A 26,683-nucleotide genomic window follows, 5' to 3' on the forward strand; every position below is an offset into this window, starting at 1 on the left:
TTACTTCTTTATTGAAGAACTGTTTTTCTTTCAGGTATACCTGTTTGGAATGAAAATACTATTTTTGTAATGCACTTGAGTGTTTTTCATTTTGCACAAATACAAAGTTTGGACTCTCTTTTCATCATTTCTGTTGCAACCTTTGTAATATATTTGATTGATAGATTTTATTACTATGGTTACTCCAATTTTATACAGCAGATTTCATTTGTGAGAGTGGAGTCATGCTCTTCCCTCATTCAGCCCACTTTGTTTATTATTGTTTATTGTGGGGGGGGTTCCATTGCTTTCCTTAAAAACAAGCTTGCTGCAAAATAAGGAGCTTCTCATGTCTTTAAATCCACTATGTCCTGCACTGCTGCCTTACAGAGAGAAGAATTTTATGTACTGAAGTACTAAGAAGTTTTGCTGGCCGTAAGAGTTCAGAAATCAAAACCATACATGGCACTTTCATCTTATTACATGGCTTCTCTTCCTTTTATTTTCTTTTTTTCTTTTCCCTTAATTTTTATTTGAAGAAAGATTTTGCAGAGCAAGTCACAGTGATTTACTTGCATGCTGCAGGCTGATTTAGGATGCTTATTCGATCAGTCTGCTTCTAATGACACCGTAGAAATACCGTAATGGATGGAACATTCCTGGCCTGTTCTAAATTGGATTAGATGGTTTACTAATGTAATACCAGCCAGCTAAATCAGCCTGTGATGCCATGGGGATTAATCTATAGGGAATATTTGATCTCTAATGCCCATGTGCTAGCTGAAGTGCAGTCATATCTTTTGATTTAATAAACCATTTTTGTATTTCCCAACGGTATGTGTGTGTTTGAGCAGGATGAGCTAATTGGTAGAATTACCCTTTTTAAATGAAACTTCATAACTTGCTGCTGAATGGAAGAATACTAAGTACTTCAGTCTGACAAGAATTGGCTGTTGTTTATGCGATTTCTTCTTGATAGCTTAAATGCTAAGGACCACTCAAGGATTTGGTATTCTCTGTTAAGAGACAAAACTAACAATGCTGATATACCTGTAAAATACTCATTCATTACTGGACTAAGGTGTCAAAAAAGATACATGGTATTGGTACATAATATGTTTGTTTGAGTTTTATTCTGGTCATCATGATCTCTTTAAAAATTAACCCTTGATATACAGACATTTACAGACTGATGATCAAATAAATTATTAGGAAATAGGTTGAGAAACAAGGAAAAATTACAAAGTGCCATGTTCTTGGGTGTCACTTGTTAGCACTGTGCTATTTGCTGAGGTGTTCACTGCAGATGTGTTTAACCTTTGGCTGGCAGATGGGTTGTGCAGGAAGCAAACAGGGAGGCACAGGGGGGAGAAAAAGAGAACTGCAGAATTATAAAGCCAAAACATCCTCTCTGTTTAGATGTGTGCACCTTAGTGCAGTTGTACTGTTTCCTAACTTTTACTAAAGGGAATGTAAACTGTCTGCATTGTGCCAAAGTAACTTTGCTGTTAAATAAGTCTCCCTATACCAACTGAAATCTGCCATAACTTTGTGATGGATTTTGATAGCAGCAGAGGACGTCTTTTGCACGTATCTCTCTTCTTTACTTTGTCTTGGTATGTAGGCCAGATGCTCACTATACGATAGTCTTTGAGGAATATGAGGAGACATAATGTTGTGGAAAAAATGTTAGAGATTATTTCCTGTGGCTAGGTTGGTCAATCTTTTCTTTTTTTTTTTTTCCAGCAGGGAGCTTTCTGATAGATGTGGACAGTTATTCTTTGACTCCAGCACTAGTGGTGCTGGAGAGGGTGCAGAGAAGGGCAACTAAGCTGATTAGGGGTCTTGAGAACTTGCCTTATGAGGAGAGCTGGGGCTGTTCAGCCTGGAGAAGAGGTTGCTGAGGGGAGACCTCATTGCTGTCTACAACTACCTGAAAGGAGGTTGTAGTGAGGTTGGTGTTGGCCTCTTCTCCCTAGTGATAAGACAAGAGGATATGGGGTCAAGTTGCACCAGGTTCAGATTGGATATTGGGAAAAATCTCTTCACAGAAAGAGTGGTGAGGCTGCCCAAGGAGGTGGTAGAGGCACCATCCCTGGAGGTGTTAAAAAAACAGGTAGATGTGGTGTTTCAGGAGGTGGTTTAATGATTAGGGGTTGTAGGGTGGACAGTTGCACTTGATGATCTTGAAGGTCTTTTCCAACCTTGTTGTTTCTATGATTCTATAAATCAAGCTTGGGAGAACCAGTATGCATTATTTTTGTGCTTGTGTGCTACTGATTTGAAGGGACACCTTTTCAAATTCAGTTGCTTGAATTGTGCATAAGGATTTTTGTGCACAAGCAGAGACAGAGTTTTGCATTTGACCAGACTTTGTGTTTATTCATGCATGGACACGTGCTGACTGTTCTGTCTTCAGAAAGTACATGCGAGATGTTGATATATTGGAAATTTGACACTGAAGGATATATATCATACCTGACATGTCAGTGTTGCTGTTATGCTGTAAATTTTAGTAGTTAGTCAATTTCAAAGAGGAGTATAGTTAGACATAAAGTTATTAGTTAACATTCAGAAACAAGTCGGATGCAGTAATGAAATAAATACGTTTGACTTAACTCTTTAATAGCCTAAGTAATAGAAATGAAGTGATGCTAAGCATTGGAGTTTCTAAATATATTTTTATCTATTGGCGTATCTCTGTGTAGTACAAACAGTCCTGATACTGTGGCTGAGTAGAGGGTACACAGCCTTTGTATCATAACTATATGGAGCACCAGAACCTGACTGGTTCTTGATACTTAAAATCTGATTAAGAAAATTCAAACCCATATGTATATAATTATTTGTCCCATGTACAGTGTTTATGAACATTCAATGAATGCATTTATTCAGCTCATCATATAGTGATTTGCATGTAATAATGACTTTGAATGAAACTGAAAATAACAGGGAGAAGAAGTGTTAGATTAGTTCCAAATACCCCTGCAACATCAAGACTTTGTGCAGTCAACCCAGTGACTGGGACACTTCAGTGTCCATCTAATAGCTTCAAAAAGCTGTTATTTTGAGGGCATGTTTTAGAACAGCTTTAACTTCTGAGCAGCTGGCTTATCTTAAGCTCAAAATTAAAGATCACCATGTTTTGTACAGTGACAGAGGCTTCTTACATTTCTGGTTTCAAACAATAGTAATAGAAGTAGAAATAAAAATGTAGCCATTACACAGCTATATTTATATAGAAGATATTTACCTTGAATTTGGGATTAATTCCTCTGTCTACTGTGCAAGATACTTTAAGTATTTTAGAGACCGTGCTGTAAATCCACCCCTGTCATTTTCCACAAGTGTAGAAAGTCATGAGAGAACTGGCTTTGAAGCCCCTGCACACAGGTGTATGCATATAAGCTGGCTGAAATCTCTTTTTACTTTTCTGACTGTCAAGCCATGAAACTGCTTCCAAAGAGACCTGACTTCACTGATGAAGAGCTTTAACAAATCCTTCCAGTAAATGTTTCCAGAAATGTTCTGCTGACAGAGCAACATAAAGGTAGAGTCAGTAAAGAGCAACAAACAAGCAGTACTTCACCGTCATGAGAATGGTAGCAAGACAAGCACACCACTTCTGCCAATGTTACAATATATATTACTGAGCACACGTTGCCTTGTGCAAGAGAAGAGAAACTGAAAGATGATTGTCCTGGTTTGAGCCAGGATGAAGCTGATTTTCCTTTTACTGATTTTCTTCTTTTTTTTTCTTCAGTAAGTTTTCTTTTAACTAGTAGCAAAGTGTCCCAGCTTGGGCTGATTAACAGCTGGAATGTTCTTCTAACTGCTGGATCTTCAAGGTCACACCTTTACTCTGCCAGCTCAGACACTACGGGGAGATCTGTGACCCCCCCGTAGGAGGCTGAATTAGACAGACAGCAAAATTGGCCAGAGATATTCCATTCCATATATCTATGTAAGCTCAGAGGAAAGTAAGAGATCACAGAAGACAACTTCCTTCTTGCTGCTTCTTCCCTTTTCTTCGATCCATGGCCAGCGTCCGGGGAGGACTCTGTCCATCCATCACCATTGACCCCCAGACTGGAGCTCTCCTGACCCTCATCACTCTGTGCTCTCTCTGGCAGCTCCAGGACTTTTCAGGACTGTTCCCAGCTCAGGAGATGCTGTGGGAGTTGCTGGGGGTGAGGGAAGGTGAGAGGCTTTTGCACATATCTGAACACGTCTATATAATTGTATATTTCTTTTATCATCAGTGTTTAATTAAAGCTGTGTAGTTTAGTTTTCAATCCAGTAAAGTCTCTCTCTCTTACTCTCTCCTTCCCTACCTGGGTGAGAGGGGGAGGGGATCAAAAGCGTTGTTGTCAAACCTGAGTCAGACAGTGACAATGATGATGATTACTTGGAACACCACAAGAATGACATTCTGGTTTTGTATTCCACCACTTTGCACTCCTTGACTTTCAGAAGCAACCATTTCATAAAAGTTGTATTTGCTTTCCTTTGATTTACAATTATTGAAATTTTAATAAGGATTGTGCAGCGACTCCAGACATCACATATTGTCAGTGAGAAATTATAACTTTATTGCAGCACACACTGACAGCCAACTCATAAAAATGAATGACATTCTATATCATAACATCTCGTAGGCTGTTCAGCATGTTAATAGCTCACTTCATCTTTCTTTAGCATAATGAGCCAGACAGTGTACCAATATTCAATGTGAAAATGAAGATTAAGAAAATTTGAATTGAAGTAAGAAAGTAGCATTTAGCAGAGGTTCAGGCAACATTCAGATAAAAAGTTTCAATTAAAGTACTGTTAGGGAGCCTTTTATCACTGGAGCAAGGCTTTATTACCAAAGACCAACACTTACTACAAAAAAATGTCTGTTTCCAGCTGTACTTGGCTTTTGAAATGCTACTTCTGAAGGGATCTATAGTCTTATCCCATATAGTACTTTTTTGTAGACTCAGTTGTATAAGGTTAGATTGATTTATAACAAGTTATTTTTTCATGTTAGATCCAACTGAAAAATGGAAGAATATTTAGGAAAGGGAGTAGACAGAACTTAAATGATCCTTTTCTTTATACTATTCTACAAACAAATAAAATTATTTAATAGCCAGCCTACATACTATTGCCACTGATTACAACATATGAGTGTCTCTGAAAAGGATTACCATAGATATACTTCAACTCCAAGAGATGCAGTTAGAACATCAATATTTATGATGCAGAAGTACTACTAAAAGATACACTTAAAGAAATGTAAAACAAAACATGAAGGCTGATACTCTGTTATTACGGCTTGATTTTTACTACTTGTATTGGCAATTCCTGATGTACCTACTTTAACACAGACAAATCTGTCTTTCCCAAATCTGGGAGTATTTTTAATCATTAACCCTCTAATTGCTGAAAGCTCTGGTTAAGACACCAACTGCAGACTCACTGCAGTCAACTCTCAATTCTCCAGAGTATGAACCTGAATCAACCACTTGTAACTACTTATATGAGAAAAACTGTCCAGTAAAGTAGTGCAGCTTAAGTAGCTCATGGCTTCAATTTTGGTCATGATCAACTAAAAACTCTCACTTCAGCTGGGTAAGGACTCCTCTTTCAGCTCCAAAAGTATCACAGTTAAAGAAAGATAAAGTTTTGGAAAATTCCTAAAACAAAGTATTTAGTGTTTCTTTCATAAAATACATGCACTTTTGAATCAAAGGTTTATGGATCTGCATTATCTAGTGCAGCACCTGAGCCAAATGTAGCTCCTTTGATGTGGAAATATGTATCTGCTGGAAGGGAATACATCCCACAAGCTGGATCAAGCACAGGACATTGATATTCTTTCTTGGAACAGGATGGCAGAATTGATCCTTTATCATTCTGGAGGGATCTCTCAGTGATGTTTCTGTGTGAAAAATGCCAGATCAGTTTCAACCACCTCAGAAATACTTGTGATTAACCAGCTTACATTGGAATGTAGTCACCAGTAGTGAAGGCTGTTTGTGCTCCAGGGCCCCAGTCCCAGGCAGGCTGTCTACCACAGAGAGCCCTCTGCTGTTGGAAGTGGCCGCAGGTTTAAGACAAAGTGATTTTTAAAGTAGTTCTTTCAAATCCCAGTGATAAAGGGGATAGCTCAATCTTCAGGCTTCTTTTTGACCACTGTTCACACCAAAAAGTTATTTCTTCTGAGCACTCCTGTAAAATCTGGCAGCTGCAATGTTGTCGACTGAGGTACATGAAATAAGAGGAACATCCTGGAAGCGCTACTAAAGACACACACATCCAATTTTCCTACAATTTAGTTGAATTCTCCATCCTTGTTCCAAGTGCAAAGAAATTAGCACTGTATGTTGCAGCTCAAAAAGACACTCCTAGTGATGTATGCTGTCTATGGAGAACTGTCTACCCAAATTTTAATGGTCCCCCTCTGTCTGAACTGCTTTGGCTACTGCTTTTTTCACCCTTTTGATTTTAAACTGTTATTCCTTCACCATGCTTTTCAGTTTCCATTGTGGGTTTTCTATCACCAGCCAACTATTCATTCTGATTTGCTTCCTAATGGCCTAAGCTGACTCTTGATTCAATTCTTTACTCATTAAGACTTTTCATTACGGGTGATTTTGAAATTTATGCTGATACTTTGGAACATCCACTCTTACAAAGGTTTAATATTTGTTGAATCTTCTCAGTTTATCACATATTAACTTTCCTTCTTGCAAAATGGATCATTATATTAGAACTATGATACTTAATCTTCATCACAGTGATATGCTACTCTTTTTCCCTTTGCATTTAGTCCTCATTGTGGACTAGCTAAAAGTTTCTCTCTTTCCTCACTTTTTCTGGGGTATTTAGCAGTTGCCCAGGGCACAGTGGGGCATTTAAATCAATCACCCTGCATGAATACAGTTCTCAAAGCCAGCCGAGCCCCCTCCCAGATCCTTCTCTGTCCCTTCTAGTTGTCTCATTCTCATTCTAGTATGTCTCCTTCCCTCAGCTGTATGGGATTCCTGTTTGTGATTCCTTTGTCTGCATTCATTTGATTCAATGTGATGTCAAGCACACAGTGGCCGTTTTGATACTTATTGCATTTTATTTCATGAAATTAAGGTTCACTTCTCTCTGTTTCTGTAAACAGAAAAGATTAGACTGCTTTCCTCCCCTTTAGTGGCTTGTCTTGTTTTAAGTATGTTGTATCTGTTCCTAAGGCTAATCAGCCTTCTGCTGAATTTTTCTGTTCACTCAAGGTCAACTCCTAGCTGGCTAGAATATACCTCCAATTACTTTTAAAATTAAGGAAGCTTGGCTAGTCTGACTAAATGTAGTGAGTTTTAATCTACTCCTGTTATTTCACTGGCAGCTGAGAGAAGCTGGTAGTGAAACAGCTTTTGTAGCATCTTCATATATTTGATTTTATCTGTAAGTCTTAGTTCCCAGATCTGATTGCTAATTGGAAAAACTCAGAAGTAATTCTCTGAAACTAGTGAGTTTAAGTTATCCCTATGTCACAAGTGAGTTCAGCTTAGTAGTGGAGGTCTTATGCAGATGCGTGCTACATTAAAGGTTATCTGGCTTTCTCCAGGATTTAGGAAGTATAGCTGCAGTGAAGAGTAGCCAGAATGCAACCACTGTCTGGCAATGTCATGGGCACCAACAAATTTACTGAAAGAAGTACAGAGCTGATGTACATCAGCTGATGACAGGTTAGGATTGTCTCCCTGGCTGATGGAATCACTTCTCACACCTGCAATATGAATGTGCCATATACTTCAGCCAGTGACAGGTAGGGACTGTCTCCTTGGATGATGAAATCAGCTTTTCTTCTTGCAAGACAAATTATTGGGGCAAAACTAATACACATGGGAAGGCTTTGTGTGCCATTTTACTTCATTTGAGGATGATTGCTTTGAATTTGTGACAGTTCAGTGATGTGAATCTGGGTAAAAGTATACAAATTGTCTCATTTTGCACCAATTCATAGAGTTTCAACTTCTCAACTGGTAGTGTGAAGCCAAACAATTGTTTTACCTGATGTCTCTGATTTCCCATTTACTAAAATTCTTTTTTCATGATCTAGTTGTCCATGGTCTTTTCCTCATCACTTGGGATTTGGACTGGTTTATCAAATTTTGGTTTTCTGTCTTCTGTTATTACTTAGCTAATGCCATTTGTCTGAGGAATTAGTATTACAACTGCTGAATGCCTTTTGTGGTCAAAACATGAAGGAAACATTATTCGTATTGCACAGTTTGTGGTGTCAACTGATATGCAGAAAATACCCAGATATATTTTCTAGTCTTCACAGATGTTGAAAAGCTGTTTGTGTTTGCATAATTGTCTGAGAGATACGTACAAATAGATGGTTTCATATTCCTTTAAACATAGTGAGTAAAGTACAGTCAAGCTGCTGTTGAGTTTCTGGTTTCCAAAAGAGAATTCAGGGTAAAAACAGCAGCTTCATGCACTTTCATTTTTTTTCCTATTAATGATATACTATAATTATTACTAGAGATTTTTGCAGGTGGTGCAAGCTTTTTAGTTTGGTCTTGCATTTCAGTGTTTTAGTGTGTAAATACCTTATTTGTAGTTTTTATATCATCTTTTCTAGAAAAAATCTCCCACTTTTTCTCTATAAAGATGATCTCCCAAGGAAATGCCTGAGTTCTTGTACAATTCATGTAGTCTGTCTGTAATTACTTGGGTTTAGTGGTGTACTGTTTCCAGGTTGGTTTTCTTCTTTCATTCAACTTCTCAGAGGAATGGAGATCAACAAAGAATAGGAGAAATTAAACAGGCTTTTTATTAACAAAGCTTTTCAAGCTCAGAGCCTACTCTCAGCAGTGCAGCTCAGCAGAGTCAGAGAATAAGAACCAAAATCCTACAGAGATTTCTTGTGCATCTCTTGAAGAACCAGTGCCCTCAAGAAACTTTGAAAAATCATCTGTAAAAGGGTAGAAATTCAGACACATCATTCGCAGTATTCTTCTGTAATATCAGCTTTAAATGTGTGTCACCTGATTGGGAGGAAGAAGTTGAGCCATCTGGGATCAGGTCTGCTACTGGTGGCTGGGTAAGGAACAGCTGGAGGGTTTGGGGAACAATTAATAGTCAAATGGGTGGGATATGGTGGTGCACCAGACATCCCTAGTTTTTTGTGGAGAAGAAACAAGATAATTGCTTTACCAGGAATTCAAAATGTCCACCCCAATACCTGGCACCATTGCTAATGTTCAGTGTATGAAATGTATTCAGCACTGGAGTGAAATCTCCTGCACTGGGGTTTCTAAGAACGTATGTCAGCAGTATTTCAGGTGTAATTCATCTTGCCTTCCAGTTGGATTAGTTGACCTCAGAAGGTAATTTCTAACACCATTTATATATTTGCATGATTGCGTTCTTTAAAATATGTAACTGACTTTCAGGATCAGTAAGGATTGTCATTACCTTTCCTATCAGTTACTGATACTGTAGTTTTAGGTTAGGGGAGCACTTCATCCAAAACTTAGTGTTATATTTTGCTACATAGGTTTTAAAATCTGTTATTCCACTTTGTCTTTGAGCAGAGTGAAAGATTTTTCAAGCTACACAGGACAGCACATAACAATATCTCAAATTAGCCATCCCTTACATTTTAATGATTTTTAGTGATCCACCAGGTTATTGCATTCATGGTTGAAGTGTGTATAAGGACAGTGAATTATTTATACCAGTTGGAGTAATAGCATTGAAACATTAGTGTGGAAAATGTCTGATGTCATAGTCACTTATTTTAACTCTCTTATTACAAAAAAACAAACAAAAACCCCAAAAAACACCTAATACAGCTATTTTACAAACTCACCCCCATTGTGTCTGTAACCCTCCCTTCATCCACTCAAGGATGTATTTCTAACTCTTTTTTAGAAACTTAATACTGTGTTTTTACCCTCAAAAGCATTGGATAAAACTTTAGCTGTGTACCCTACCATTGCCTTGTCTCTTTTCTCCTCTGTTCTGTGAGGTCAAAGCTTTTTTTTGCCTTTTTTTTTGCCTTTTTTTTTTCCCATTAAAAAAGAACATTTAAATACAGAAGAATGAGGATCATCTATTTATTTTAAAGATACCAATTTATTTTTTAAAAAATTGCGAAGACATTTGACATGGGTTTGTGCTGATTAAATATGTCTGGGCTGCAGTACCACAAATCCAATAACAAAAAGGGAAGAACAGGATAGTTGTTTAACATCAGTAATAGTTATCTAAACTGAATTGTATTGCCTGAAAGAACTGCAGTCTAATTTTCCTGATTGTAAAACAACTGGAACAGAACTGAGACCAACTCAGTGAATGTCCTTGTCTGACCATGTCAGTTTCCTCATGTGTGAAACAAATAATAATATTTTCCTCCCCAATATGGTGTTACAAATCTCAATTAACATGCTTTTATTGCCTCAGCAATAGAATATTTTGTTCTGCTGGTCTAAATCCAGTGTAAAAGCTACACATGGTCAACAACAGGATTGGACTCTCTGGTATTATTAGAGTCCTAATAATCATAACTCCAAACATAGTTAATTTCACTTAGGGATTTAAATTTGCAAAATAAAAATATGAAGCCACTGTTGTCTATAATCTGAGAAGGGACATGGGGAGAAATGTGAGATTAAACACTTGTTAAATTATTATTAATTAATAAATGCAAACTCCATCATGTTGACAGAGCATTAGAGTAGCCTGAAACTATGAAATTATAGTCTTCAAAATGTTTGATTGGTAGACAAAATAATGGCTTTTGTGGGTTAATGCAAAGGAATCTTATGTTGGCCTTTTTAGGGTAGGCACAGTGAGTACAGGGAGACAATATACTGATCTTAAGTCTGCAGATAGGAGCATTGTTATAAGTCTAGTGTTGTAAAATATGTGCTTTTGATTCATGGCACATATTCAGTGCTTCTTCCATGTAATTCTGAAGCTAATTTGATTTAAATCACTATTACCTGAATGGAGCATGTCCAACAAACCAGAACACAATGGATGTTAAATATTGACTTTTAAATTGAAAGGACATGTTCATTATCCAACTGGTATTACTGTATCTTAAATGTACGTAAGAAAACAGAATCTAAAAGCTATAGAATTTATCTGGAAAAGTTATGTTCATTGTATCAGTAATGCTCTTCTGACTCTGCTGACTTTGACAGAACTCCTTTGGGTTCTGTCAACTGTCTGATGTTAGATGCTCTCTTCCCATTATAGCTTAAATAATGTTATGATATTCTTTAAAACTATTGAGCACAATAAATACTTCTGACAGTTGCTGTTACAGATTTTCTAGAGGTGGCATCCCATTTTCTAGTTTTCTGATACCAAAAAATGGCCTTGAAAACATTTTTTTCCTCTCTCTTTATGTTAAACTTATAGATCATATGGAACTTGGATTACCTTAATAATGAAATTGCTAATTTTCTGTCCTCCTGCTTTTTTAAAGCAAGTTTCATGTGGGATGCTTTCAAAACTTGTTATGCTAGTTCTTTATATCTATTAAATTCCTGCTTGGCATAGCAGACAAGGTAGCAAAGGAGAGTGTAAGCCAGTGTTAAGATTCTTCACATCCTGAGTTGCCTGTAGCCTAGAGTAGGACAGATCACTCAAACCTAATTTATAGTAACAGAAATAGATTGTTAGCTTGTATAGAGGCCTATCAGACCCTGCATCTGCTGGCTTCTGTCATTCCCAGTGTATGTCCATTTGCAGATGGTGAATTCAACTATCCTGGCTGATTTTCTGGCTGTCTCTATGTTGCAATGCACATAGGACTCAATCAAGACCAAGTATTATGTGAATTCTACATATTTCCTGGCACACTCAAACATATACATGTTTTAGTTTTGCTCCAGTTCTGGTCAATATTTGGCTGAGGCAGTTTTATTTCAACATCACAGTTTGTATTTAGCTCTGACTGGAGAAAAAAATATTGTTTTGGCTGGAGTTTGATTTGATTCCCAGATTCACTTCTGCTCTAACCACCAAACTATTGTGTCTATTCTTCTCTCTCTGAACTAATAAATATTTATTAAGTAAAAGATTGGTAGCTATCCCATGTGGCTGATTAGGGTAGTTACCTGGAATATTATCCCTGTTTCACATAATCCAAAGCAGATGCATGGTCTGGGTCTCATCTGACTGTCTCAGCCACTCAGCTATTTATTATTTGAGTCTTTCTGGCTTTTTTTTCTAGGACACACATTACATACCCAACTTCAGAAATCATTCTAGTGAAAATATAACCTAGCAAATATCCTTGACCAGGTTTAACCTTCAGCCATAACTGTGACTGCATATTCAGAAACCCCTCTACCATTGCAAACTTCAGAGGACAGACATGCCTCACATGGTGAGAATAATTGCTACCCTTGATACATCACTCCAGAAGTGCTTTCCTTAAAATAATTATTTCTGTCTTACCTTGAGTGGGCCTGAGGCTGTGACCTTCTGTTCTGAATCTTTTCTGGAAGAAATTAGAGACTAAAACTTCTAGGTTTGATCAAAACATGTAGAGCTGAGTCATTTCAGCAAACTGATAACGCTCATGCTTAACATTCATCTCCCTTGGCATCATATCAGCTTTAGCTGAGTCGGTTTGGGGAAAGGGGGAAGAACCCTTTGAAGAGAATGAGACTTTTAGTTACATGAACCAGCAGCTATATTTCTGATCTCTTAGATATCAGTTTTCAGCTTACTGGAGCTGAAAGTTTTTATTTTTACAGCTTTCTGCTCTACTTAGCTTCTTGCCAAGTCATAAAATCTAGCATACTGCAATATTTAGTCTATTCATGGTCGTATAGAGAGCTTATATCTGCAATATCCAATATAAAGGTGGCTTTGCGTGACTCCTATTTAAGCAGACACTTGAGGATCTCTGCAATAAGGGAGTATAAGAAGACTCATCCATCATGTAACTGCTTGAGATGGTACAAAGCATTTCTTTCTTACATCCAGGCATCTTTAGATGCTGACTGTTCCTGCATCTCAGCAGGAACATGGCCCGTTGTAGCCACAGGTACTGGATATAGTTGAGGACATCCATCAGATATTGCTGAATTCTAGCACAATACTACACCTGATCAAAATTAGAACTGGTAAAACAAGAAAAGTGTGATGCAGCAGTTTCCCACCGGAAAATGCAGATTTAAATTTACCAGAGCATTCAGGGTAATCTGTTTGCTTTATCAATATTTTTAATGGTAATAGCAAAACTTAGTTTTAAAAACAACATAAACTATTTCATTTTTAGTTTGTGTAATGGAATATAAGCAATTAAAAGTCAGATGAAAACAATAATTAAATTATTGAAATTAATTGTTTCTACAAAAGTATTTGACATTTTTCTAAAACATTCTTCTAGATTTTTTCATTCATGGGAAGACTGACATTTTTTACTGGTTTTAGATTCAGAAAGATATGAAATTTCATAATAGTGATAAACATTTTGCAGAAAGTGCCCAGTTAAAATTCTGTGGGAAAGAGCTTTGTTAATATATTTTGAATGACAGTGAAAATTGTGGTGGAAATATCAAAGAAAAAGTGAAGCTTTTCAGCACAGTTTGTGATTTTTATGATTGGCTACTTTGGGACCAGCTCACTTTCTGTAGAGATTAAGCCAGCTCTAAGAATGGATATAAGGTTAGATACAGGAATCTTAGGCTAAGCCAGAAGCAGGAACTAGGAGTCAGGGACTAAACAGACAAGAGTGGGAATACGAGATGAATGCAGGAACTAATGCACAGCTGAATTACAGCTTGAGGAAAAGACAGGAATGATGCTGGATTTGGATAAGTTTCATTCCTACCTGGTATCAAGAGGTGGACACTGGGGGAGCTCCCATGGCAGGAGCCGTTATTCTGGCTCCTGCAATCACAGCATCCAGCAACAGCAGTGGCAGTCTCTGAGTGACCCTGGGCTGATGTGGTGCCTGTCACCTACTGCTGACTCCCAGTACATCCTTACAGAGCAGTGTCCCTTTTTAGCAAATGGCCTTGCATTAAAAACTACTGTGTTATATGTAAAATAAATGGAGGGAATTAAGCAGCAGAGTTCCTAGAACAGAGCTACTCTTTATACTCTTGTCCCTTGGTAGGAAAGGGACAAGTTCCTATTCCAGTAGTAGTAGAATGTGCTGGCAATAGATTTTAAATAACACTATAGCAAATAGCAGTTGTGAAAGAAAAACACCAAAAAGCAAACAAACGAAACAACAAAATATTCCTATAAGGTCACCAGCACCAAAACCCACTATAATTTAAAAATAATAAATCAATAGATAGAGAGAGAGAGAGAGAGATAATGAAAAATCCCACAAACAGTGAATAGTGACTCTGCTAAAAGTTTTGCTTTCCTGTTCAGAAAAAGCAAGCAACAAGATGAGTAGCTCAAAACAGCTACATCTTTACCGTTACTTGTAAAATGGTAAGAGATATTCTCAAGACTACTCATTTGGATGCTTTTGCCTCTTTACTGCATTCAACTGGTGCAAACAAGCCAAGGAATATGCAGTCATTAATAGAAACTCCTTGGTTTTTTTATTATATTTCTCCCTAACTGCTCAGGTACTATTGCTGAAATAAACTGTGCTTTAAGAAGGTGTCTGATCTCTTCTCCACACTGGTCACAGAGCTCCAGAGAGAAGAATTACAGAACATTTTATTTAAAATCTGGTACTACATGTAATTTTGTAATCTGGGTTATATCTGCATTACCTGGGATACTCATATTTTTTTTAATTGAACTGTTTTTACTAGCTAATGTAGGCACTTCCAACAACATAACCAGGAGACAATGTGATTAACATAATTTGAAAAAAAAAGCCAACAAACCAAACAGTGCAAAGGGGAGACAGAACCCCACCTCAGGATTGACTGTGGGACAAACGCTGATTCTTCAGGGACAATGGAGACAGGAAAAGAGTTTTGCTGTGGCAATTGTCTTTAAAAAAAAACAAGCACAAAAACAAAACCTGGCTGTATTTCAGACTGTAAAGTAGAACACCTTTTTTTTCAAAGTAGTTGGTGAAACTTTAGTCTTTATTTGATTGTGTGTGATTTTCTTTTATTTGTGAATATTCCAACATCCAGACTTTGATGTTACCTTTGAGCATAGCCTTATCAGGCCCTGAAAATAGCTTCATACATGAAAATTTTTTTCTGTTGTATTAACCTGGTCTGAAAATAACCTAATTGACCTGTTGTAGTAACAGGTTTGACTTTAAAGTCCCAGCTTACAAGGGTTTGTATCACTTGGTTCTGTCTTTTGAAGACTTAATCAAGAGACATTTTTCAGCTTCTGAAAGTTTTTTACCTCTTCTGCATGTATGGAGAGTGCCTAATGGACCCTTCCTATTTGTTCCCTGGTCTCCACAACTGTAAAATATTATTATTTTATGTTTTACAATGTCAAAATTCTTTCTATTTTTAGGTTAAAATGAAAAATCTCTTTTATTTAGCTTTTAAAATATTTATTTTATGGTATTATACATTTTTTTGTCCTTTTGTCCTGGGGCATTTGTACAAAACATACTTTAAAATGTTTGCATAATTGATTTGATTTTTGAGGCTGGCAACAGGAGTCGGTTTTCACTCCCTCTGAAACTGCAGGAAAGTGATGGGACCTTATTAGAGAAAGGGACTGTTGCATTTGCAAGGAAGAAGAAAAGTTATATTGAAAAGCATAACCATGATGGGACTTTAAAAATGATGGCCTGAATTATTTTCTGGATCTGTGCTGGCTCTGCCAGGTGAGGATCTGGCCTGATATTTTTTCTGTTGTCTGTAATTTGAGTGAGGCATGAAAAGTCAAGCCAGTAACATTTTCTTGTCCATACATCTTATTTCCTCAGTGGAGAAATATGATGATTTATTACTGAGAGGCAGAAACAGATTCTGTATTTCCAGTTTCTCTCCCATTTCCACTCCACAGGCCAACCTAATCGAACATGTCAGGTCAAAGGATGGGAAATTTTATTTCCAGAGGAAGGCACTGATTGAACTGGTGAAGCCTGATTCTGCAGGTTGCACTCAGTTGCAGTGGTTCCTGTTGACTTAAACAGACCTATTGATGAGAACTGGAGCTCTACAATTTACAGACACTGGGCTGAAACCTGACCCCATGTTTATGCAGTCAAAATTCTCCCATCAGTTAATAGGAATTGTGTAAGAACAAGATTTCAGTAAAAAGTGAGGATGGCAGGATTTGGACCTGTACCAGATGCTTAGGAGGAGGCTGTGCTTCCTGCCCTCTCAGTTAGAAGTTGGGTGCTGTGAAACAGCCACTAATGCCAAGACAGTTGGCAAGCGAGCAAAGCAGAAATAATAGAATTAAAGGGGAGAAGGACTTTTTGCAATTAAAATTGCATGTACTGGCATTTCTAGTATGTGGCAGAGATCCTGCACGTTTTACTCCTGAGTGACAAAGAACAGAGCTGTGTATGTCACCATGGAAATGTAAATGGAGCTCCTTTGACAAACAGAGAAATGTATGCCATTCCTTTATGCTCAAATGAACTGTTAGTAGTGGGATGCAAGAGAAGAATGGGAAGTCTGTTACAGGAAAGACATGAAAATGAAATTGTAGTCTCTGTAGGAGTTTTAAAAATCCAGGGGCAAAAAGTTTTGGTTTTTTTTCCTAATTAATAAATACCATATTTGTATCTGGCAGTATAAAATAGCAATGATCAAACACGTGGCAAAGAACACAGAGGAGAACATATAGATTTGTATCCTATGCTGCTTCTACCTGGGCTATCTGCTTCTATTTGTTTATTTATTTATTTGTTTTAATGAGGAGGACTATTTATGAATGAAAGGAAATTTAAAAGGAGTGGGCAGCTGTGTTACAACGTATGAAGTTAATTGGATTAAAGTTTTAGTTTAGTTTTTATGATCAACAGATGTTTGATGATTTCTGTTCTAATTCTGACTGCATCATTCTTTTCTTTCTTGGGGCATGGGTATGTGTAGAGTACAAAGAAAAAATTATGAACAGCAACCTATATTGGGAACTCAAGAACTCATAACTTTTCTAATATGCTGAAGATTCCTGCTTAGATTTTTGCTATGTGCCATTTGGAACAGAGAGCTAGGTAAAAAACATAATATATTTTCTTTTTTCTGTACTGCTGCATTAACATATGCTTGTGCTTGGTTCTACCAAATACGTCGGAGTTCAACACCCACAATGAGTATGAGAAGTGAGTCTCTAGCTCATGTGTTTGGATATTTGAACTAGAAATGTTTTAGGAGATAAGCAAGGGAGATGGAATTGCCAAGTGAGTCACTCTGGAGTCAAAGCATAAAGGCAAAGAAAACAGGGAAGGATTTAAATCCAAACTCTTTATTTACCTTTTTACTCCCTCTGGAGTTACATTTTACGACTGTCATAAGATGAAATAACTTTAAACTCTACAGCAAGCCAATAAATTTTACAGTATCCTGTTTTCCTCTTAGGAATAAGGCCTTGGACGAGGTTTCTGCAGCTCAAAAAGGAAAAACTTAAATGGTATCTGTTGTTCACTTAATTTCGCTTATTTTCATTTCTTTCTAACCAAAACCAACCAGCAGCTTCTTTAATCCATCCTCCTGATTTAAATTCAGAACAGCAATAATGCTGCACCCAGCTCACATTTTGAATATGGAATCTTAAATATTCTCAGGGAAGTTTATCATCAGGATATAAGGCACTTTTTGTAAGCTACAGAGCAGATTTTTGAGTAAAGATAATTGACAAATTAAGGGAAATCACAGTCATTCTGAAGATTTTCTAGTAACAGAAAAGGTCAGTGAATCAGTAATCACCTCTGAAATGTAATCATAAAGGCTACCTAGTGACTAAATTGGCTTATTAAAAACCTCTCAGGAGTTACCATTACCATATTCTTTGTACGTTATGAATTAAGCCTCAAATATTTTCATTTTTATTATTTGGAAGAAATTTATGTTTGGAAAAATTTAGAAAAATGCAGTGCAATCAGAGATAATGTAAATCACACCATTTGTGAAGACCTTTTTCCCCCCAAAATAAGCTAAGGTGATGCTCTTTTTTAAATTACTACTAAAATGCAACTGATTTTGAATGAAAGTGATTCCAGGCAGCAATGCTTCACAGTAACTTGGGACAGAAGGTACCCAGCTGGCAATGCAGGATCACTTTAGGGAGACAGAATATTGTATGGGCAGAGGGAAAGCAGTGCTGGGGAAAGGACTGTGGGAGATTGTGTCATCACTTTCCACAAGGTATCTGTTTTTCCCTTAAAAAATATTGTTCCCTTTAAAAGCTGGCACTCCACATCTAAGATAATGGTCCTTTAGGATGACTTTAAGGTGGTTGTTTCCCCAAGTACTTTCTGAAGGATCTAGTAATAATTTCTCCTTTCTAACTATTATGTCTCATTACCCTAGATTTTCTCTTGATTCCTGCTGAATAACATGATTTTGTATAACTTGATGTAATAAGAAATGGAAGCTTTCCCTTCCCCCACCATATCTATGTACTACTTTGTACTCCTTGCTGTTGTCCTTTGTGCTTGTCTTGATGGATAAGTTACTTGAGGTTGGCTTGTTGCCTCTTCATGCAATGTTTGACTACACAAACTGCAGGACCATGCTCTCTTCTTATATTGCCTTCAGTGCATTGCTTGCCAATCAGTGCAAAGTCCTGCACTGAGCTTACTGTTCTGGGAAATAACTCATGATCCGAGTTTTTGCCGGGTCTGCTCCAATTTCTGTTTTCCAAGGGTGATGCTGTTGGGTTTTTTCCCCACAGTGTATTTGCAATAGGTTTATGGGGAAGAACAGAAATTCTAGAATGAGGTAGAATCAAACTGATGACAGTTTTCCTTCATGAAATCCATTAGTAGTTATGAGGTGGGTTTTGAGCTGCTGTCTGATACATGAAAGAAGCACTGTGACCATGATTCTTGTTTGAATAGCACTCGGAGTCCCATGACTAGGTGAATTTGGTGTTGCAGCTTTGTAGGGATGAGGATGGCTGTGGATGTGTTCTCAGAGCAGGAGAAGGAAGAGCAAGTAGGTACATTTGAAGAGAGGCATTTGCAGGCCTTTATATGGAGCAGTTATAATCAGCTGCTGTAAGTGCACCCCAATTACACTGGCATCCCAAGGGAGCTCCTTTGCCTTGCATTGTACTTGCCAAAATAGTGTGCTCTTCATCTGCAGTTCTTTTTTATCACACCTTTCAGCATTAAACACACTACAGAATAAATAATATTCTGCAGTAATTGTTCTCAACCCAAGGGGTTCAAACAACCCTGGATGCTTCTAATACCTTAAAATCTCCATGCTGTTATAAATGTCTCACTAGCCTAATTTGGGCTACTTAAAACCTCATCTTAACCCGAAACTGAATGAATTAAATTAAACTGATAGTCACTTTTAACATCGCCTTTCCTGCATATGTGGCTGCAAAAAAACATGTTTGCTTTGCAATTGAATTTTGCACACATCTGTGCCCACCTTGTGCTGAGTTTCACAGCAGGAAGATGAAGAGAGCTGGCATGCTTTTAGGAATGGGGGAACAGGCTTAGGAAGCAAAGGAAAGGGATATGTAAGCAACAAGTGTGCCTTCTGCTTTTCGGATTAATTTCTGCAAGGACATAAAACTTCACAGCATTAGCTTTATAGCACTTTTGTACTGTAGTGAATGACTTGAGAAGGAGAGGATTAAAAGACAACAGGCAGAAAGAGGGCTGTAGCTCCTTGTTCTTCCTGAAATGGTCATGAAGAGCTGGACACAGAAAAACGAGTTTTCAATTCCTCCCTGCACAGTCCGTAAGACAACACAGTTCAGAACATTTAATACTAGATCTCCTGTGTTCTATTAGTCTTTGCGGAAGGGTGCGGATGGGGGGGTGCAGGGTGGTGCCATGCCGTGCAGGGCTGTGGTGGGGTGCGGGGGGTGCGGTGCCATGCGTTGCCAGGGGCTGCAGTGCAGGGGCTGCGGTGCGGTGCCGTGCGGTGCCGTGCGGTGCAGGGGCGCGGTGCGGGGCACAGACGGCCCGCACCAGGCGCTCGGTGCCGGGTCCCGCAGGCGCTGTCCAGCGCTGGCGGTGCTGACCGGCCCGGCCCGCCCGCAGCCGCGGCTGGAGAGCGGCCGCTTACTGCGGGCATGAGGTCATTGCTCTCCGTGCTCAGTGGAAGTTTGTCAAAGCTCTTGCTGAGGCCTGGTGAGGAAGAGCTTTAGCACAGCTCCTTTTGTCTTCCCTCTTCTTTTTGCCGAAGCTTTGCTGCTTTGGCTCGCTGCTGGGGTCAGATCTGGATGTCCGATTTTCATTTCCCGAATCTGTATGTGCCATCACTCTTTGGAAGGAACTTGCTGTGCAGTTCACCAAAGAGATAAATTAAACCTAGGGCCTGTAGTGCACACAGAAGTACCTGAAAACCACCGGTTTGAAAGGGAACGTGACACTGGTTACGTGAACTCAGTTATGCTGGGGCTCTAACAAGAACTTCTGGCTAACAGCTTCTGAGGAGAGACAAGAAAATTAATCCATATGAGGCTGGAATTGCTGTGAGTGCATAGATGCCCAGATTTGTGATATAATACTGTGAGAAGATCACCAAAATAGAGTAGGAATGTGGGGTTTGGTCTCCTAGAACAAAGAGATGTTACATGCTGTTACTCCTGTTCCAGAAGTATTACTTACATAGGAAATAATATGCCAAAGATAGGGCTTAATTTGAAAGGATTTTAAGGATACCAAAGAAAAATCCATCCCTGTCTCCGAGCAAATAAACTGGTGGTTTCAACATAGTTCCTGGGATATTCATGTAGTATCACAAAAAAATAATGGAATTTATACTTGTTGTATTTCAACTGTCAGACTCATTAGGGAAAAAGTAACTTGCAAACTTAACCAAGTGCCTGATCCAAAGTGAAGAGCTCTACTGAAGTAGCGTGGGCATGTGCAGGTCACTATGGGCAGTCTCACACTACAAACTTTGACTGTGAATTTACTCCCTCTGTGAAGAAAAGACGATTTTTCAAGGCCATCAGTCAGGCACCATTCACAAGGAAAGACTTCATTTCAGAAAAGGAGAAAATAATCTGCCCAGAAAAGACTGGTTTGGAGAGACCAAAAAAAAAAAAAAAAAAAGCAGCCAATTGTGTGCATTGGCTGGGAAGCAAGGATACAATCAATACATAGTAAATAAATTTCTGCTAATTGTGGGGAAGCCAACATTGTGACATGTGTTAGCAAGTTTTCTGTTTGTGCTTTTTAAAAAATGTATTCCGGCAATTATGATATTCAAAAGAAATAGCAAAATCATTCCCTATATTAAAAAAAAAAAAATCAGCTAAATCTCACTCTAGATAGGAAAAGGACACAGCAGTGAAGAAGAAATTAAAGAAATGGAAGAACTTAAACTATCCCAAAATACTAAACTGGTCCATATCAGTTTTGGTAACAGGGCTCTCAGGTACCTCTAAAGTCTCACAGCAGAAAACAGGAAAACAGTAGCATGAAATATATGAGAATTCACAACATTAATGTCCAGAAGAAATACTATACAGCAGATTTCTCTAGATAGCACTAAAGAAAAATTCTAATATAATCTTTCTCATTTTCTAAAGATTACAGTTTTTGCCATCTTGGTAAATGGGACAGCTATGCTTGCAGGAGACTTGGTGTTTGTAAAATGTTACTATTATTATTATTGAATAATAAGTATAATGATGATGGTAATATGTACCAGAACACCAGGTATAGAACCGAATTAATAGTGCTGCTGCAGCTAGACAGAAAAGTTATACTAGCATGAATAACAATTTACCAGATATTTTCTAGAACATGACAAAGAGCTCATGGATCAGATATGATTTTAGTTTTCAAAACATCATTTTTCTTCAAAAATAGAGTACAAGCAATTTTCTCTTTGATCTCTTCTCTGAATGGGAATTCCCTACATATGTTGTCTGCCCATCAGCAGGACAAGATGCAGTACAGAGCTCATTTCCCAGCTTGCTCTTTCTTAGTATCAGAAACGTAATGTTAGGCACTACGTTTGCAGGTGTAGACACATCTGTGAATGACAACCTGTTCTACCTTTGGAAAGCTAGACCATTCTCAGTGACACAGACAGCTAAAAATTTTTCACAGGATAATTATGTGAAAAGGTTCCAGTTCACCAAATCTTTTTTCCCATATGCTTGAACATCTGGAATTCAGAAAAGCTTTCTATGTGTGTACATATGTAGCAAGACAAAATTTTGTACTGACTTGTGCTTACTAGAAATTGGTATCTCATTTGTTCTATTTAAATTCCCAAGACATACACTATAGTCAGGAGCTGAGAGATACAAAGGATCTACAAAGATTTGTAGAGAAAAGCTTATGGAACAAAGAAGGAAGAGAAAAGTAAGAACAAACTTGGTACAGTTATATTGTTCAAATGAAGCAAAGTTGAGAGACATGGCAGTGGTTATATCCTGTTACGCAAGTAAGACACAATAAGTGATTCTGTTCAAATTTTCATCTATATACACCTGAGGTGATTTATGGCAATCATAGAAGAGTTCCAGATTTGCATTTTGAGTAAGTTAGATCAGTCTGCTGCACTAATCACACTACAAAGATCTGAACCTTCCTATTACAAGGTATTTAAAAACCTGTGTTTCTGTAGTGTTATTCACAAACAGATACTGAAGTTGCCACTTTTCACAGGTTTTTAAACTAATGTTCCAGTATTAAAGGGCTAGTGTACTGATAATCACTAATAACATAAAAAATACAGCACAATATTATTTATTTGGTGCCAGAACTTCACAGCAGTGCTCTTCACAAGAAGAGTATTCTTATCTTATAAAAGATTCCGTAACTACATTCATTAATAAGATGAAGTCTAAGCAATTTTCTTGTCTCTCCTCTTCTTTCTTGAATGATCCTGACAGCACTAATGAAGGTTCAGTAGATGGAGGAATGATGTGTAGAATACCTGTGAGAGATCTCAGATACGTGTAGCTTATAGAAAATGCATTGCAGCACCTACCACATCGTGTGTCATGTCAGGTGAAAAAAAAATCTTTATGCAATTCCCCAGGCATTTAAAATATAATTACTCTAAAAACAAGGGATGAAGAATCCTATTAGTTATGAGTCAAGTGTTCAAACCCATTATTTTCTTTCCTTCTGTTTTATTGTATTTGGGCATTCTATCACCATGAATTTTTGAAGTACAGTTGTGTTGAGTCCTGTGTTGAAATAATAATTGAAACTGAAGCCATAGGAAGATATAAGACATATAGTGCCCCAAGTCAGATGCCTGTGCCTGAGCAGGACAGCAGACAAGGAGCCTTCTTGTCTAGATAACTGCATATCCATAATAGAGATGTGTCTGTTTTATGAGCTCACTGTAGTGTGTGTTCAGACCCCTTCCTGAGTGCTTGTCTCCAAACCCTAAATGGGGGAAACAAAGGACTAGTTTTGTTACACAGGAGATTTCCATTCACTTAAAGAAAACAGAACATTTCTTCTGCCCAGAGCAGAAGTACTTCAACTCCAGAAATTGTGGGCCCAAGCTCCAAGAGACTGACACGTCTATTCTTTTCACTGCTTGGAGGAAAGTCATAGACACTATAATAGTATCAACTGTTAGGTCAATTTGTGGTGGAAGACACACAAAACCAGTCAAAAAGGGTAGTTCAACAGCTAAAAATCACTTATGCAACATACCATAGTAGTCATAGTAGCTAACAGAGAATCCAAGAGGAATTACATTAAATATAAGAAAGATATTTTTGTCAGAAAATAGAAATGTAGCAAAATATGAAAAAATAAAAGCCATATAGCACTACAACAAGAGTGAGAGTTTTAAACTCCAGTGCATCATGGTGCTAACATATTGGCTGTGGGAGCTGGAGCTACCCAACATGTAAGATCAGACACCATAAAAAACAAATGTCTATAAAAGATTATGATTCTGCATATATATACTTTTATCCAACATGGAGAGATGAGAAACCAAACCCACCAGCCAGCAGCTTATCTCCACTGGTATGAAGAGTGCACTTGGTAGATGTGCAGTGTGTACTTCAGATGCCAGGACACAGATGCTCACTCACCCAGAGATGTCAGATGCAAACTGACCACTGTCAAAAAAAGAGGCTGTGCAAGAAAAGCCCTTGGAAAACCCCTTAGCAAGCAGGATGCATTAGCAAGGTAGTAACAGCTCTGCAAGGCACTTGGGAACAGCAGCAAATGGCAGAAGTAGAAAAGACTCATTTCTGACATATTCACTTACGTTGGCAAGGAGGTATTAAGCCAAAGAATTAACTCATTAAAAGGGACAACATCCTTAGGTCAAAATAGCCACTTTCTTGCTTAATTCAAGGGAACAGAATCTTTTGCTAAAATGCAATTCTCTGGCACTTGCAGCTAATTAAAGCTATCTAATAACAGCTGCATCATTTGTATAATTATTTTCTACAGAGAACTTGTCAGAAACCTCGAGATGCCGTAATAGTGTAGAGGAGATTAGTAAATAAGGGGCACAGGTTCAGTGTGTCCTGGGTTTACTTGCTTCAGGTCTTGTGAAATGCATTCCTGCTCATGGCTTTGAGAGACCAGCAATCTATATGAAAATATGAAAAAACTACAACTTTCCTGTTTCACTGTTTGGAAAGCTGGTAGAATAAGAGAACTGTGCATAGCTCCTGCATGTTGGCGAGGAGAGAATACCCATCCTTCACTTGGACAGCTCTGCTCTGCCATGACTTCTGCAGGGCAGGCTGTTGGGGAAGCAGTGACAAGAGGGTGGTGTATAGGGAAGACTGCTGCCTGCAACAGGATGGATGATGGCCCTAGTAGAGGTTTAGACACCTGGTCCCAGTTTACAGAGAGGATACATGGGCTGTAATTACAAAAAGAGAGCACTGTCTTTGAGTGTCCTTAAGATCTGTAATCCAAAGCATTTTCAGTTTCTTCATTAGGTGGACGTAAAGGTATTGGGACAAGGCTCAGGTGCTTTTAGAAGCTGTACTAAGCAATTCTGCTTTGGAAGAATTTATTCTGTGAACTATATAAATAATTAAACCTGACAAACATGTTTTTCAAAACTCTGAGGAACAGCACATCGCCTGCTGGCACTTCTGAATTTAGAGTACTGCATGTTGAATTGTTTCTGCTCTCCTGTATTTTGCTTCCCTTTCAAAAGCTTTTTCTACTGCAATTTGTAAAACATCTTGTGGGCAATTCCTTTTCTTGCAGCCTTGCCTGTCACATTGCTTTTCCTTCACAAATAGTGTAAGGAAATAGAGAATGACTGTCTGGGATGTTACAGGTTCTTTTGTTGCTATTACATATGGACAGACTTGAGTTGTAAACTGGCTGCTGCCTGTTTTCTTCTGAAAATGGAAAAGCAGGTTTTTTTCTTTAAAATACATGAATCATCTCATTAATTTTGCTCATATCCACTAATTTACATAATAAATCCTCATAGGACCACATACTGAAATCTTAGTCAAAATTCGCAGTAATCCATTAAGACTTTGTGTGTGTTTAATAGTAGTATTTTTGTGATTTGGAAATGGGGGGGGGGGGGGAAGGATGTGTTTGTTTCACATTGTGATATGAAATCACGGAATCATAAAATCACTTAGGTTGGAAAAGACCTTTAAGATCATCAAGTCCAACCCTTAACCCCAGTCTCCCGAGTCCAATACTGAGCCATATCCCCAAGCACCACATCTAGATGACTTTTAAACACATCCAGGGATGATGACTCAACCACCTCCCTGGGCAGCATGTTCCAATGTCTGACAACCCTTTCAGTGAGAAGTTCTTCCTAATGTCTAGTCTAAACCTCCCCTGACAAAATCCAGGAAATCCTGCAGAGTATTCCTACTTGGTTTTGTTGTTGCATCTCTGTTGTATCACTGTGCATGTCCTCCAAGATCAAATCCTACAGAACATTTGCTTCTCAGATCCTGTGATTTGAATGTTTGGTACCACTGAGTTGTTTCTCTTGTAGATGGACTGGGCAACATTCTTCTAGTCTTCACACATGTTTCCTGCAGGGAATTTGGAGTCTGACACATGTTGCCCTGTCGAGATGAGGAGCGTGTATTCAAACCCTGGCTCAGCAAAATCAGTGGGATTTGCTGCAGAGGGACTGAAGGCTTAATGATAACTTTAGAATTCTGGAGTTTTCACTCTTTACTCTTTCACTCTTAATCTCTCAACACTGCATAAAACACGAGTAAATAGATTTGCTTCCTTCCAACCCATCAAAATGTTACAAAATCTTTCTGTAATGTCTCAATAATTATTTATCATATTGAGAGCTGTAAGACACTGGTGCCTTGAATACATTCTTACTGTACTTTTTTCTTTGATCAGGAAAGTATCAAGTCAACAGCATTCCTATTTTGGCTCCACTGGGATATTGAACAGAACGGCAACTGGCGAGTCATTTAGCCCCAAAAGAAGTTTAGGCTTAATTACAATTAAATTAAAACTCTTCAAACTTTCTGTCCTTTCTCAAATCTTTGGCTTTTTCTTTAGATCTGTCAGTCAGTACTTCATTACATATGCTCTATTTCCCAGCATCTTGTCATTTATTATAATAAAATACATGGTCATGTATCTGCCTAAAGGGGATTTTAAGTAAATCTGTGTACATTTGTAAATTCAGGTGAA

At 38.1% G+C, this 26,683-nt stretch overlaps 1 long non-coding RNA gene across 1 annotated transcript in view; it reads left to right on the plus strand.

The window, feature by feature from the left end:
- The window catches only part of LOC127388492 (uncharacterized), a 328,289-nt gene extending 301,842 nt beyond the window's left edge, over window positions 1–26,447 (plus strand). The window contains exon 5 of the long non-coding RNA XR_007890392.1: window positions 26,384–26,447. This is a non-coding gene — a long non-coding RNA (uncharacterized LOC127388492). The remainder of the gene's footprint in view (window positions 1–26,383) is intronic.
- The last annotated feature ends 236 nt before the right edge of the window (window positions 26,448–26,683 follow it).

The sequence above is a fragment of the Apus apus genome, chromosome 10 (assembly GCF_020740795.1).
Source record: "Apus apus isolate bApuApu2 chromosome 10, bApuApu2.pri.cur, whole genome shotgun sequence".
NCBI lineage: Eukaryota > Metazoa > Chordata > Aves > Apodiformes > Apodidae > Apus > Apus apus.